The following is a 14,295-nucleotide window of genomic DNA, read 5'->3' on the forward strand; positions in this document are numbered from 1 at the left end:
TCATTTAACATATGCTTACATAGGACGTCATATATCCACTCAAAAAAAAAAAAATCTTAACATGTTTTCCAATGTTTTCTCAAAATTTCCTTTTTTTTAGGTACAGCTTTTGTACATACATTTTCAGTAGCGTTCGTAATAAATATTAAGCACAGTTTCACAATCTGCAGTTAGTTAATAGATACTTTAATCTATATTTAAATTACAAGATTACATACACTGTACATGCAACTAACACATATCCATGCAAGTTATAAACATTTAACCTAAGACAAATAGTAATAGACTTTTTTTTTGGGGGGGGGGCTTGCAGCTTATATGCATAGGAATGACTAACATTCGATTTTTTAAAACAGAAACCATGTAATTCGGGTGGGCTTTAGCCTGGAAGTCCCAAACCCGGTAAATCTTCCACTGATTACGGTTGGGATGATACTCTAGGACATAAGGAATAACCAAGCTAAGTCAGTTCACGGGGATTTCTTTTTCTGTTCCTGAGTTGGTATTTTTGTGGGACTTATGCTAAACTATCAGAATTTGATTCCTGTGCCTGTACCAAAAAATATATAATTGTCTTTACAAATGTCAATACTTCAAACTAAGTACTGATACCGGCACCATCATTCTAATATCAATATTTGTAGACTGCATGCAGTTTTGTGTAGAAAGTGAAATGTATAAATACTGAAGGGAAAACATTGAACAGAAACGTTATGTTCGTATGTTGAATATACTTTATTGTATGTTTTGCAAAGTATGGGGTTACTTTGAACCAAAGTTTATATTTCAATAACTATGGTTATACTGAATGTTTACTAATGAACTTGCACTAATGTTTTCCTTATATATCTAGCTATTATATGTTTAAATACAGTGTTCTAAATCGTTACGTTTGTTAGTTACATACGATTTGCTTTAAAATTGCTTAAATCTTGTATAAAATACGGTATAGTCTTTTATTTTGCAAGGTTTAATATCACTTTTCTGTAATAGATGTGACTTGTATTCAAACATATGTTAATTTCTGTAAATACTTATATTTATATTCATGGTGGGTGCAACTGTAATACCCGGAGACAAATGCGTTTATTTTACATATTTCCAAAATATATAGTTTGTATGTTGAAATGCATTTCCACCCTTGTAAAAATGTATTATGGATTATTACAAGAAAATAATCATTTCTTTAGTAAATAATACTAAACCATTATGCCATTCTGGTCGTAGTAACAATGATGTAATTGTAGAATTTTTTGCTAGTTAGCACATATTAACTGCTAGTTGCTACATATACTTTACAAAATAAATAGTAAGGATAATGACAGTAACAATGACGGAAAATGCAACTAGTAATATTTTTTTGTGTAGAACAAATTAACTACATAACTAAAAATATCGAATAAATCCATCCTCCACATGTTTGGAAATAACAGGAGAAAATATCACGGAGTTGACAAAATTTAGTTTACAAACTTTTCAGTCGAAAGTGTTCATAAATTCAGGTTCACCTCAAATAAAAAAAGCTTCTTCCATTTTTGAAGAAGGGAAGGAACTTAAAATGCTGACCGCATTATCTCTCTGTAATGCTAAACTAATACGCTGAAGTTAAAATTGTGCACTTCTCGTATCTCCCGTCTTGAGGTTAAGTTCGACCCAATTTCCTTTAGGAAGTCCCTAGCTTCGCAGCTAAAAACTCCCATAGTTCCCACTCTTTTCTGAATATGTAGATTAATTTTCTTTGTCAATGTGTTTGTTATAGCCCTATTTAAAGACTATATTACCAGATTTATTAAAGTGCATTACCCTACAATGTGACAAACTCCAATCGTAAAAAAAAAAGTATAAATTCCATATAGTAAAAGTCACGAAACATTGAATAGCAAAAAAAAAAAAAAAAAAAAAAAAAACTATAGCTTACACACAAAAATGAAGTTCATATTTGAAATTAGCAAATTCAAATTAGGGTAAACGGGGTATTGGTATCAATGCAACAAAAATGTTATTCACCAGTGTTATCCGTGCTACCAACTTGTCAACCAGGGACTGTCAAATACATTATAAAAGGCTGCTTTTTTTGTCTTTCTCAGTGCGCTATTAAATAAAGCAATGGGTCCTGTTGCAAGTTGGAACAGGAAATAATCTTCTAAGTATGGTGAATGTATGGTGCACAGTATTCTCTGTAAAAGTTGTGTTGTATCTATTTTAATACCGTCTTTTTCGACTATTACTTTGGGAGCTGACAAAGATGTCGTAGAACTAGATTGTTTTTTATAAGAGAAAAAGTACAGATGAAGTATAAGATCAAATTTTCGTGCTACATAAATATTTTCCTTGTTAAACAAGTATAGTTTTATTAAGCAGGTATACAAGCATATGTTGAGCTAGGGAGTCTTTCAGGGAACGGGTCCGAACCCAGTGGGTGCGTCTTTGCTTCCAGTGAAAATTTTTCAAATTATATATATATATATATATATATATATATATATATATATATATATATATATATATATATATATATATATAAATTGAAATGTAGAATGGATATGTGTAGTTCTACTACATACAACGGTTTTCAGCTTTAAAAAATGTTAATACACAGTACTTACCACGAATGTAATTACAAAACAAAACAAAACAATATTCATATGTATATAGTGGCTTGTACTATTGGACAAACCCTTCCCCCAAACAAAAATCTCTGGGCGCGTGCATGAGCGCCACATCCAAATGAGGTTCACAAATTTCAGACTGCTGTAGGAAACATACCGAGTAAGGACACAATAAATAGCTGTCTACTAAAGCGAATCGAAAAAAAAACGTGAATTTCCGAATATCGAATTCTAATAATGCGTAAAAATTGCGTATACGCATACTTAGTAAAGCATTGAAAAATAACCTAAATTTTATTTCTAGTTCGTGGAAAAGGCCTAACATTGAAAAAATTACTACAACCACCAATTATTGTATTAAAGGAAGGATTAAATTTTCCAACTTCCAATAACATGAAAATATTTTCTTTCAGTTGTTTAATAATGGTGACAAACATTTTAAAATTTCAATGAATAATTCAATTACTGCATATGGCCTGAAATTACTGAATTTTCGTGATAAATAATTTTGTTTAATAGTTGTGCAAACAGACGCATTCTCGCATTAAAATATATACAGGGTGTTTCAAAACAACACCGACAACGTTTGGAACATGATTCCTGACACCAAGATAAGACGAAAAGTATAGACCAAACTGGGTGCACAAATGCTTTCTTTCGGAATTATAGGTTGCCGAAAACATGAAAAAAAAATGAACTTTAAAGGTCTATAGCTCCTAAACTATACTACTTGTTTTAATCGGGTCAAGACTTCACTTAGGAACTAGTATGTGCCCTATCGAAATACCCAAGTTTCAGAATTCTGCGGTACTTTAGCACCAATTTTTATAGAGGTAGTTGGTGAATACTTCAAATCATATACCCATAGTCAAACTTCCTCTATAAAAATTGTTGCATGAGTACCTTAGGATCCTAAAAATTGCATTTTTGGATAGCGCAAATAGTTCCTAAATTAAGTATTGACGTGACTACGGTAGGTCTCATAGGTCTGGAGCTATGGACCTTTAAAGTTCATTTTTTCATGTTTTCGGTAGCCTATAACTCCGAAAGAAAGCATTTGTGCACTCAGGTTGGTCTATGCGTTTTGTCTTATCTTGGTGTCAGGAATCACCTCCCAAACTTTTTCGGTGTTGTTTTGAAACACTCTGTATACAAGGCCATTGTTACACTGCATTTTATATGACTGTATAATATTGTAACTTATTAGTGCACGAACGTTTCCCTCATGCACTTTCGTGTGGTGGAGTGTTTTTTCTTCTACAGCCACATTTTGATACATCGCGGTAAGGTTACAACCCACAGGATGAAGCATGTCCCCTAGGAACTGCATTATATCGAGGTTTTACTGTATGTGTGAAATATCCTTTGTTTACAACGATTTTTGTGTTTTCGTACTCTTTTAAACAAAAAACTATGACGTCTGTTCCTGATTTACTTTATAATTTACAACTGTAGACATTTACACGTGAAATATCATTTGTTTGTAATGAGTTTTGTGATCTTCGTATTCATTTAACCAAAAAGTATGGTGCCTCTTTCCGGTTGTCATTATAACTTACGACTATAGATTGTATACAATTGAGAGGTATTGCACAATCTCTCTTTTCTTTACTGTCATTAAACTCATTAACCAAATATCCATGTATGTGTACTATAAAAGCAAATGGACAAGAAAAAGATGGAAGATCATTTATAATGACAAAATGTACCTGCTATTCTCGCTTTAACCTTCTGTTTGACCTTTTATTACTAAGTCCATATCGCAATTTATATATAATGACGCATGAATATTTAAACGAAGCACATTTCTTTGACCCTGAAATTATTATAAGTATAAAAGAGAACCATAATGGGACCTTACTGTAAACTTATACTGCCATAGTGTTACACTGTACGTTTCTTGCTTTAGTAAAATTACCTAAGCATTAAACAAGTTATTGAAGTGAACTCTTCTTTGTTAGGTGGTAAGTTATTCCAGGTTGTTAATTTCGTTTCTGTTTGTTTCTAGTTGTTTGTTTATCAAAGTTTCACGTCACTTTTCAGCGTAAAGGCTATATGTCACATGGACCTACAGGTCAAATTGGAATCCGAACTACTCTAATGTATTCAAATTTTACCCCTCTCATACTGCGAATCGAACTCGGGACCATAAGCGCAAGTGTCCACCACAGAACTAGTGGGGAGGGCTTACGTTCCGTGTCTAATCAATGAAGTGCTTGTGAACTTTTTTTTTTTTTTTTTTTTTTTTTTTAAAGAAAATCTGGCTACGAGAATTGTATCAGTTCAAAAGGACGTCAGTGGCGGATCTGGAAGGTAAAACTTTGGGGGCCAGCCAAAACTCAGACTATGATAGGTATATCATCAATTTACTATAAACTTTCAAAAATTTATAAATAATAGATTAAATAATTTTCGTCACTCAAAAAATTGGAGGACCTATGCCCCTCCAATCCTGGACTAGATTCGCGACTGTAGAAGGTACAATTATATTTCTATGTTACAAAAGATGGAGTCTCGTCGTCATAGTCAAGTGGTTAATATACGTATTTTCCATTTACTATACGTGTAGACTTTGTTTCAATCTTTAGAGGGATTATTTCACTCGGATAAAAATCAAGTGGAGGATTAGTATTCTCAATGTAAAGAGTAATCCCGTATTATTATTATTATTATTATTATTATTATTATTATTATTATTATTATTATTATTATTATTATTATTATTATTATTATTATTATTATTATTATTATTAACTTTATATCTCATTTTTACTATTTTACTCAAACTAAGGCCACAGAGCTCAGTGGTAGAGCGCTCAACTCTGGGCTGGGTCCTTGTTCCATCCCAGCTCCCGCTAAGTGGGTTTTGCAGTACACAAACACCGATGCGTGAATTTTCTCTGAGTTCTTCCATTTCCTCCCATTTTATTCATTCCATCATTATTACCCACCTCTTCATCATCGTCTCCATTAGCTTTGGTGCATAATAATGGGACGCATAAATAAAAATTAAATTCTTCATGTTTCCTCTATTCTAACCTTGAAATCCCTCGTGGCTGCACGGTTAGCTTACGCACCAAAGCCGGGGAAGATCCGGTTCGATTTCTTACGGGAATTCATGTACTTCGGATCCCACGCCAAGCTGTAAGCCCACATTTCATTTAGCCTCACTGCTGAAAGGGACACCAAACTGTAATGTAACCAATCCCTTCTAATGTTCAAATACTATTACTAACTTTAGTTCAGAAATGTTATGTGTGTACGGTTATGGGCCGGTTTAAACGAGGTTAGTGGCGCGGCAAAATTGCTCAGTCTGAGGGTTCAAATCTATGAAAAGTATGAAACTATGTAGGGAATGAAATATGTAATGGTGTAAGGATTACCATTGAGAGCTCCTTGTTTGGTAAGCGGTTAGCGTGCATGCCTTTGGCGTGGAGACAAGGGTTCGGTTTCCAGCGGGAGCTCATGTGGTTTGGATCCCACGTTAAGATGCAGACCCACGTCTCATAGCCTGGCTGCTCAAAGGGACGTCAAAACCAAAATGTATAAGTCATTCAAGAATTACTGTTCGTTGCGTGACACACTTGGTTACACTAAAAACAAACAAACAATATTTGCAGTTCTTTGTGTAGGATTGGAAAATAAAAATTTTAAGTAATAATCCACACTGCAAAAATATGAATGCAACCATTTGTTACGAAAAGCATTTCAACGAGATTTCTGCCAATGAAACTACGTACATTAAAATTCTGCTTACCATCTTCCGTTGTCCTCTCGTGTCATTGACTCGTTGGAGCTTGACTGACTTAAAATGGGTAATACGAACAGTGTAACAGTTTCTTATAAGTATCTAATTGTAAGGCACTTTGAGGTGAGGTTGAGTAATATTTACATTGCGCAGCTGTACCTAACAAGTGTATGAAGTGACATAAGGGTGTAACGCCTTCCCACCTCTGGAAATTAGGGGGCGCGGTGGCTCAGTGGTAGAGCGTTCACCTCTGGTGCTTGGGGTCCCGGGTTCGATCCCAGCCCCCGCCAAGTGAACTTCGTGGTGGACAAACACCGTGCTCGTGGGTTCTCCCGTTTCCTCCCACTTTCTTCATTCCACCATTTCACTCATCTCTCATCATCACCGTCTCCTTTAGCCTAACCGGCATAAGCGTGGGACGTAAAACTTAAAGATTTCATTTCATTTCATTTCCGACCTCTGGAAAGAGTACGTTGGGAAGTGGCGATAGATGCAGCTTAATATTATAGGCGTCTCCATTTTTGTTTCTGACCGTCTCCAAGAATAATATAACATCGGTAATATTACTTGGCGGATGGATAAAAACTGAGGAAACCTGTAAAAGTTTAAAATGGGTGGTAGGTTGAAACCGATCCTTTTACGGATGTAAGACTAGTAAAACAGTTAGTGTAAAAAAAAAAAAAAAAAAAAAAAAAAGGATTGATGTATAAATCCAATTAATAAAGGTCTCGGTCAACTTCGGTATATAACATAGGGAAAAGACAGTCGGGTGCCAACCAACTATCGCAAAACAGTTACTTTAGTGTCTTGAACTAATTCTTTAAGATAGGTGCAGGTAAATATGCCATGATAAGTGTTGAATTTTTTATGGCCTTAATTTTCATGAAACACAACGAATAAGACATGTGCGTTGCAGAGTAGCCTTTTCCGCGTGTAGAAAAAAAAAATGTGGCAATGATCGGCTCAATTCTATTTTGTACACAAAGTAAAAGAAAAAGTGTTACAAATTGGCGTATTTACCAACACGTGCAGGTAATTACGCCAAATCTAGGATACTACTAGAAACATGTAATAAATCTTGCAACTTCTTACATCGTCTGTATTATACGAACTTAAATATTACTACACAACATGGCTGGAGTAAAAAATACGATAACCAAAGTGCAAGATAAAGATAAAAAGATAAAATGTAAAAACGATGATCTACAAAGTGAAATGAAGTTCCAAACTGAAACGTTTTAGTCCATAAGAAGATAAACAAACGGTGTCACTGTATTGTGACTTAAAAAAAAAAAAAAAAAAAAAAACTACATCGATATTACATGAAAGATGTGGAACAAATAAAAACATCTTCTAAAGTCAGTCCTGAACAAGCCCTGGCGTATTTCGCTGCACCATGCTTGATATTGATTTAGTAGCAATGGAATTTCAAGTACTGAAATTACTTACAAAGAACACGGAATAAAGCGTACATTGCTATAAACAATTGACAACATTTTGGGTTAGCACGGTGCTAATAACGCATTCTGACCACTATTGAAATAATAACGTCCTTACACGGAAACTTCCCGAAGCAAACAACACTGCACGGCGTAGCGGTCTCAGCGCTGTCTCCCAGATAATTCGTCCAATCGGACTTATCCAAGATCGTGGCACATATTGGAGTCGCATTTAAGCGGAACTGACTCAGCACTGAATACTTGGCGTATTTAGCTGCACTGGCATATATACCTGTAGTTACCTTATAACAAAACAAAGAGTGATGTGGACGTTATTAACCAAATGGTTTGTCAATATTTATTAAAATGAGGTACAGGATGTCCCCTTTCTCTCTTTTATATTTTTATTGATATTGCTGCTCTGAATAGCTACACTCTATTTGCACTAAACTACCCAGAATGAAACAAAATCTAAAGAGAAAGACGTCGACTGTTCTTGTTAAAGCTTGGAAACTCTCCCATCAAACCATACATGTAAGAATGAGCTTTGAAAATTTATGATCTAAAAATCAGCAATGGAAATAATTCTGAGAAGAATCATTCATCCTGAATAACCAAAGAAAAGAAGTGTATCAACTGTGTCTTTCCCTAGAAAAAAGATGGGCCCGTATGTTCAGGAAATATCTTTTAAGAAACAGGACAATTTGAAGAAAGTAAGAACAACATGTTTGTGAAAATCATACCATCACAAAGCCCTATGTTTCAAATGTGATATATCATAAAAAATCTTTGTGTTTGAGCATATTTTACTGTTAGTGTTAAAATCTTATTTTGTTAAGAGATGACTATATGAAATATTCCTTATCCACGTAGTACTCAAACGTTTAAACGCATAAACATATAAACAAATAAACACCAATTTAAATTCCAACCAATAATGCAAACCATATTTCAAATGTAACCACTTATAAAAAATAGAAAGAAGAGCTACTTCTACTGCTCTTCGTCAGTTTGTATAGTTTAAAATTCGTCAAAATCACAATATAAAGTCCATAAATCACCTGAAAACACCGAGGGTAAATTGAGCTCCAACTTTGGTCACATGTAGCACATAGGAGTATGGTATTCCTAGGTCTAAACCCTAAGGTTCCCGGTTAAGAGGTAAAAGAAAACATTGAGATTTAGTAGCCTATAAGGAAATTCACTTCAGAAATCTGAATTCAGAAATTTATTTAATTAAGAGTAGATAAAGTAGCCATATTTTCTCTAATGTAAGTACCTCTTTCTGTTTTTCTTTCTTTTCTTTCACATTTCAAAATGCATGGCTAAAATTCTTGAGGAGCGCTTATAATCGTATAATGCGTTTTTAGACAAATGGCATAGATACCGGGAGATATATTTTAATTTATTTTTATAATATTATAAAGAGCATCCATGATTTCGGAATTTTCTATTATTGATTGTTTAATGTTTCTGCGAAATAAAAGCCAATCGAAGCCTGAACTTTAAGGCAAAATTTCTGTTTCCTAAAAGCAAAAATTGATACTGATGTGTACCTCTTCATGTTAGAATAGATGCATAAAATAAGCGATAAAATATGTCTTAAATATTGTCCTATATTTTCAAACTAAGTATATTATTTTCATTTCTAATGCTTTATATATTGATTTATTTAGATTTATTTAGTAAATCCATAAAGAACTATGTACGCCACGGTTAATAAAAAAATAACAGCAACAGATAAAATCTATTAGTGAACAGCGTAATTTGGTAGATATGGAACACATAAAAAATGAAATGAAATTTTTGAGTTTTACGTCCCACGGTTATGCCGGTTAGGTTAAAGGAGACGGTGATGATGAGTAATGAATGAAATGGTGGAATGAAGAAAGTGGGAGGAAACGGAAGAACCCCGAGAAAACCCACGCACACGGTGTTTGTCCACCACAAAGTTCAATTGGCGGGGGTTGGGATCGAACCCGAGACCCCAAGCACCAGAGGTGAACGCTCTACCACTGAGCCACCGCGGCCCCCATGGAGCACATAAGTTTCATCTAGGAAACTCTGAATTATCATTGACAACAAACAAAGTTTTTAGCGCATTAAATGTTTGTTCTGTTTGATTTTTATCAAAAACTACAAGTTTTTTTTTTTTTACCCTCAAGCATGTTATCTTATTTTGCCCAATGTGGTCTACCAACTAACTCGTATATCTTTCTCTGTCTGTCTGTCTGTCTGTTTATACATTGTTATTTTTGATTATATCTCATTAATTATACTTATATGTACACCCAACTGCAAAAGTATTTCCCCCTCAATGCTCTAATTCTATTACTTGGGGTCCAGGTCACTTGCAGTTGTGAGAACGGCTATATAGATGCAACCCAACTTACACGTGACTTTTCTCGCCACTGACAGAAGTTGGTAGCCCTGATCCCGGTGTTTATGCAGGTAAAATTATAAAGTTACTAACGAAACAGTTCTCCATTCTAAGATTAATCTCTATGGTTCGTATGGTGTTTTCCAAGGAAATGCTTGAAAGTAGCTGAAAATATCAAATCTAAAACAACTGCTGGAAATAAGTATGTAAGTGATTGAATTCATTTAGAGACCTTGTCCAATTCTCCTCATTCCAACATCTTTTTCTTTTTGGAGGAGAGAATATCTTTTGAAATTGAAACATTTGGAAAACTATGAACCTGGCCCGGATTTGAACCAGTGTCCTCCGAATAGAAATTTAATGCGTTAACCTATTACCTTCCGCGTCACTTCATATTTAATCTAAACTTTTAGCTAGTTACAATCGTTGCATGTAAGACTATATATAAAATACTAATGCTTGTATAAGGGGGGGTTCCTTATGAGTGTCACAATGACTTACTCGAGACTTCCTTCCTTAACTCAAAAACAAGTTACATAGACCTTCGTCAATGAGGAAAATATCACAAAACGTTCTTCAAGTTGAGGCTACCTCATCGTTTTAACTGGTCCGAATTTACATTACTACTATTCTTCCTTACCGTAACTTATAATTTCCAAAGAAGAAAAGCCGACAGAGATTATTTTCGCATTCTTTGAATTGCATCAACACATGTAGAAAAAAAGTTTTATTTTTATCTTCCGTAACTACTAGAGGCGTGTTCTAATTACTAGACTCACGCTCGAAAAATACCAAATTGATGTAGGAGTTCTAATTTGAGAGTTCTAGAACATTTAACGGTTAAACTACCAATATAGGATCCTTCATTTGTTTACTGTACAGTTGAAGTGATACCGCCGTTGAACAGCAGATGGTATTAGTGAGGGGGGGCTCTGAAAGTGGTGTTTCAGTTGTAGATAGCTATTGTGGTTCCTATCAACAAGTTACAGTCTGAAGTGTTGTGGTTGCTGTCGTAAGAAGTTGACATTCAAAGCGTTCAACAGTTCGAATGGGCCAGTTTAAAATGATCGTGACGTATTTCGTGTATCAATCTTTTATTCTGTGTAGTCCTGTAATTACAACATAATGGGAAAAGCAAAAGATCTTTCTCCGTGTAAAATGGAAGTTAACAAAACACTTCTGTTGGAAATAAGATATACACAGCAATATATTGCTAGTAAAGTTGGGATAGAACAAAAATTGAAGGGTAAGGGGAAAAAACAAGGAATGTCACAAAACTGCATTTTTGAGAAAACGGCGTTTTAATATTGAAAACCGCGTAAAAAGAATAGGGTTAGTTAAATCTTTTGCCCATTTCCTTGGATATTTCTACATCTACGCGTGCATGGTATATACAGTCAAATAGTACCAAGAGTCACCAACAGATAGGGCAAAGAACCCGATAAAGTACACACATGGACATTCCTTGTTTTTTCCCCTTACCCTTCAATTTGTAAGTAGAATTTCTGTTGAAATGAACAAGAGCCAAAATAGGGTTGGGAAGTATGGGCGAAAACCAAAGCTATCGCTAGAGGTATCAGAAAACTAAAAAGATTGGATCTGGGGAACAGAAGTGCAACTTCTAATAGACTTAAGCATAAAAATGGCTGAGTATATGGCGCAGACATTTGGCCTGAAAGTGTTCGAAAGATTCTTTGTGCCGAGGGAATAAAAGCACACAACCAAGAAAACAGAACTTAGAGTCAACGCCAATCATAGCAAAGAAGCGCCTAGAATGGGCACAAGACCTAGAATATTGGACTGCTGACGATTGGAGAATAGTGTGTTTCAGTGACAAATCATGTATTTTTGTGTCTGATGGATGTTCACAATATGTGCGACGTTGACCTGGGAGGAATTGAAATTGGAATGTCTAATAAACCGTAAAGCATCCTACTTCAGTCATGGTCTGAGTTGTGATCTCTGTCTTTGGGCCTGGAAGACTGCATATGGTGGAGAGGACAATGAAGCACGACCAATAACTAGAAGTTCTTTAAGAAGAACACTTCTCCAGACTACACTCTGGTTTGATGACATATAATTCATCTTTATGGATGATGGACAACAAAATTAGTGTTCTTCTGTGACCAGGCATTAGTGATGAATTGAACCCGATTGAAAACTTTTGGAGCTATATGAAAGAAAAACTAGAGAAGAAGCACATTAGAAGCAAACTTAATTTGATCAAGGAGATCAACAATTTGTGTTATCATGATGCTGACTTTAAGGCAAAATGTGCTAAACTCGTACATAGGATGCTACAAAGGATAAAAGACTTAAAAAAGAATAAGGGATTTCATAAGAAATATTAATCTTTGTCTGAGAGATAATTTTCTTGTAAGTATTCCATTTCATTTTTTGTTTCCAATTTGGATATACGCACTTTATAGTAATTATATTTGAATGTTACGTACGCATTTGTTTTATTGATATTGAAAAGCATATGCCACACCCACTAAAAATTAGGACAGAGTTACAAAGTAGTAATTTGGACTAAGTTCGAACGTATTTTCTCACGTAATAATGTAAGAACAGTAAAATATTTAGAAACTGAATGTTGAGTCTAATAATTTGAACACGTCTGTTGTTTATTTTCTAATTTTTGTATGTGGAATTTGTGGTAGATTGGCAAATTATGAAACTCGTATGACAGAGACACGGGTTAGAATCCGTGGCATTTATTTTTTTCTTAATTGGGAAGCATTTTTAAAGTAATTTCTATTCTAATTCTGTTATTCCTTTATTATTATTATTATTATTATTATTATTATTATTATTATTATTATTATTATTATTATTATTATTATTATTATTATTATTATTGGAAAGTTGAGACTTGGCTACATATTTTATATTATATGAAGTTTTTGATTATTCAATTTGAAGTCTTTTTGTTGGTATGGAAATTATATAAAGTTGAGTTGAGTTGATTTTGAGTTTAACGTCCCGTTCAGCAGCGAGGCTATATGAGACATGGACCTACTGATTAACGTGAAATCCGGAACCATATGAGCTCTCGCCGGGAATCGAACCCGGGCCTCCCACGCCAAAGGCGCGTACGCTAACCGCTTAGCTACGGAGGAGCTCAATTATATAAAGTGGTGCATTGCTTAAAACATTAATATTTCTAGCAGTAGTAGTAGAAGAAGAAGAAGAAGTAGTAGAAACATGCAATTTCTGAGAAATAATAATCTTTGTTTTTGATAAGTCGTATTTTTGACCTATACTAACGATATGCCTTACGAATTCATCAATTGTTCGCTAAACACGTTACATTCCCAGACAGTACGAATCATGGTTAATACGGCTGTCATCTTGTACTCTGAACCACACACACACACACACACACACACACACACATATATATATATATATATATATATATATCCCTCCTAAGTGCTCTGATTCCATTACTTGGGGTCCAGGTCATTTGCAGTTGTGAGAACGCCTAGACAGATGCAACCCAATTTACACGTAACTTCTCTCGGCACTGAGGGGCCGCGGTGGCTCAGTGGTAGAGCGTTCACCTCTGGTGCTTGGGGTCCCGGGTTCGATTATTATTATTATTATTGCAAAGCGAGATTTGGCTACATATTTTATATTTTACATATTTTATATTACATATTTTATATATATTACATATTTTATATTTTATATTTTATGAATTTTCTGATTGGATTTCAAGTCTTTTTGTTGAATAATCAACACACTCCATTGTAGGGGGCTTGGGGGAGGGAAATATTATCCTGTTTCATTTTATTTGTTTATTTCACTCTACACCAAGCCTGGATACTACATTTCACCTTTGTATATCTACGGGAAGTACCCTAAAGATTTTTATGATCATAAGAGAGTAAGAATAAGGGATGAGATCAATGAACTTTGCGTATTAATGTTCAAAGTATCAGGTTATCGGAAAAGTCATGAAGTATCTCGGTAAAATATGACAAATGATGATTTGTGAATATACCAAGTTATTCGGATCATGCAATAGTTATCCATGAATAGCTAAGATGTTGAGCGTTTTGTATATTAATATTGCTCTTTGTTTGGTTTGGTTTTATAGATTTGACCAGAGAT

Source organism: Thermobia domestica, chromosome 15 (assembly GCF_964235325.1).
Source record: "Thermobia domestica chromosome 15, izTheDome1.hap1.1, whole genome shotgun sequence".
Classification (NCBI taxonomy): domain Eukaryota; kingdom Metazoa; phylum Arthropoda; class Insecta; order Zygentoma; family Lepismatidae; genus Thermobia; species Thermobia domestica.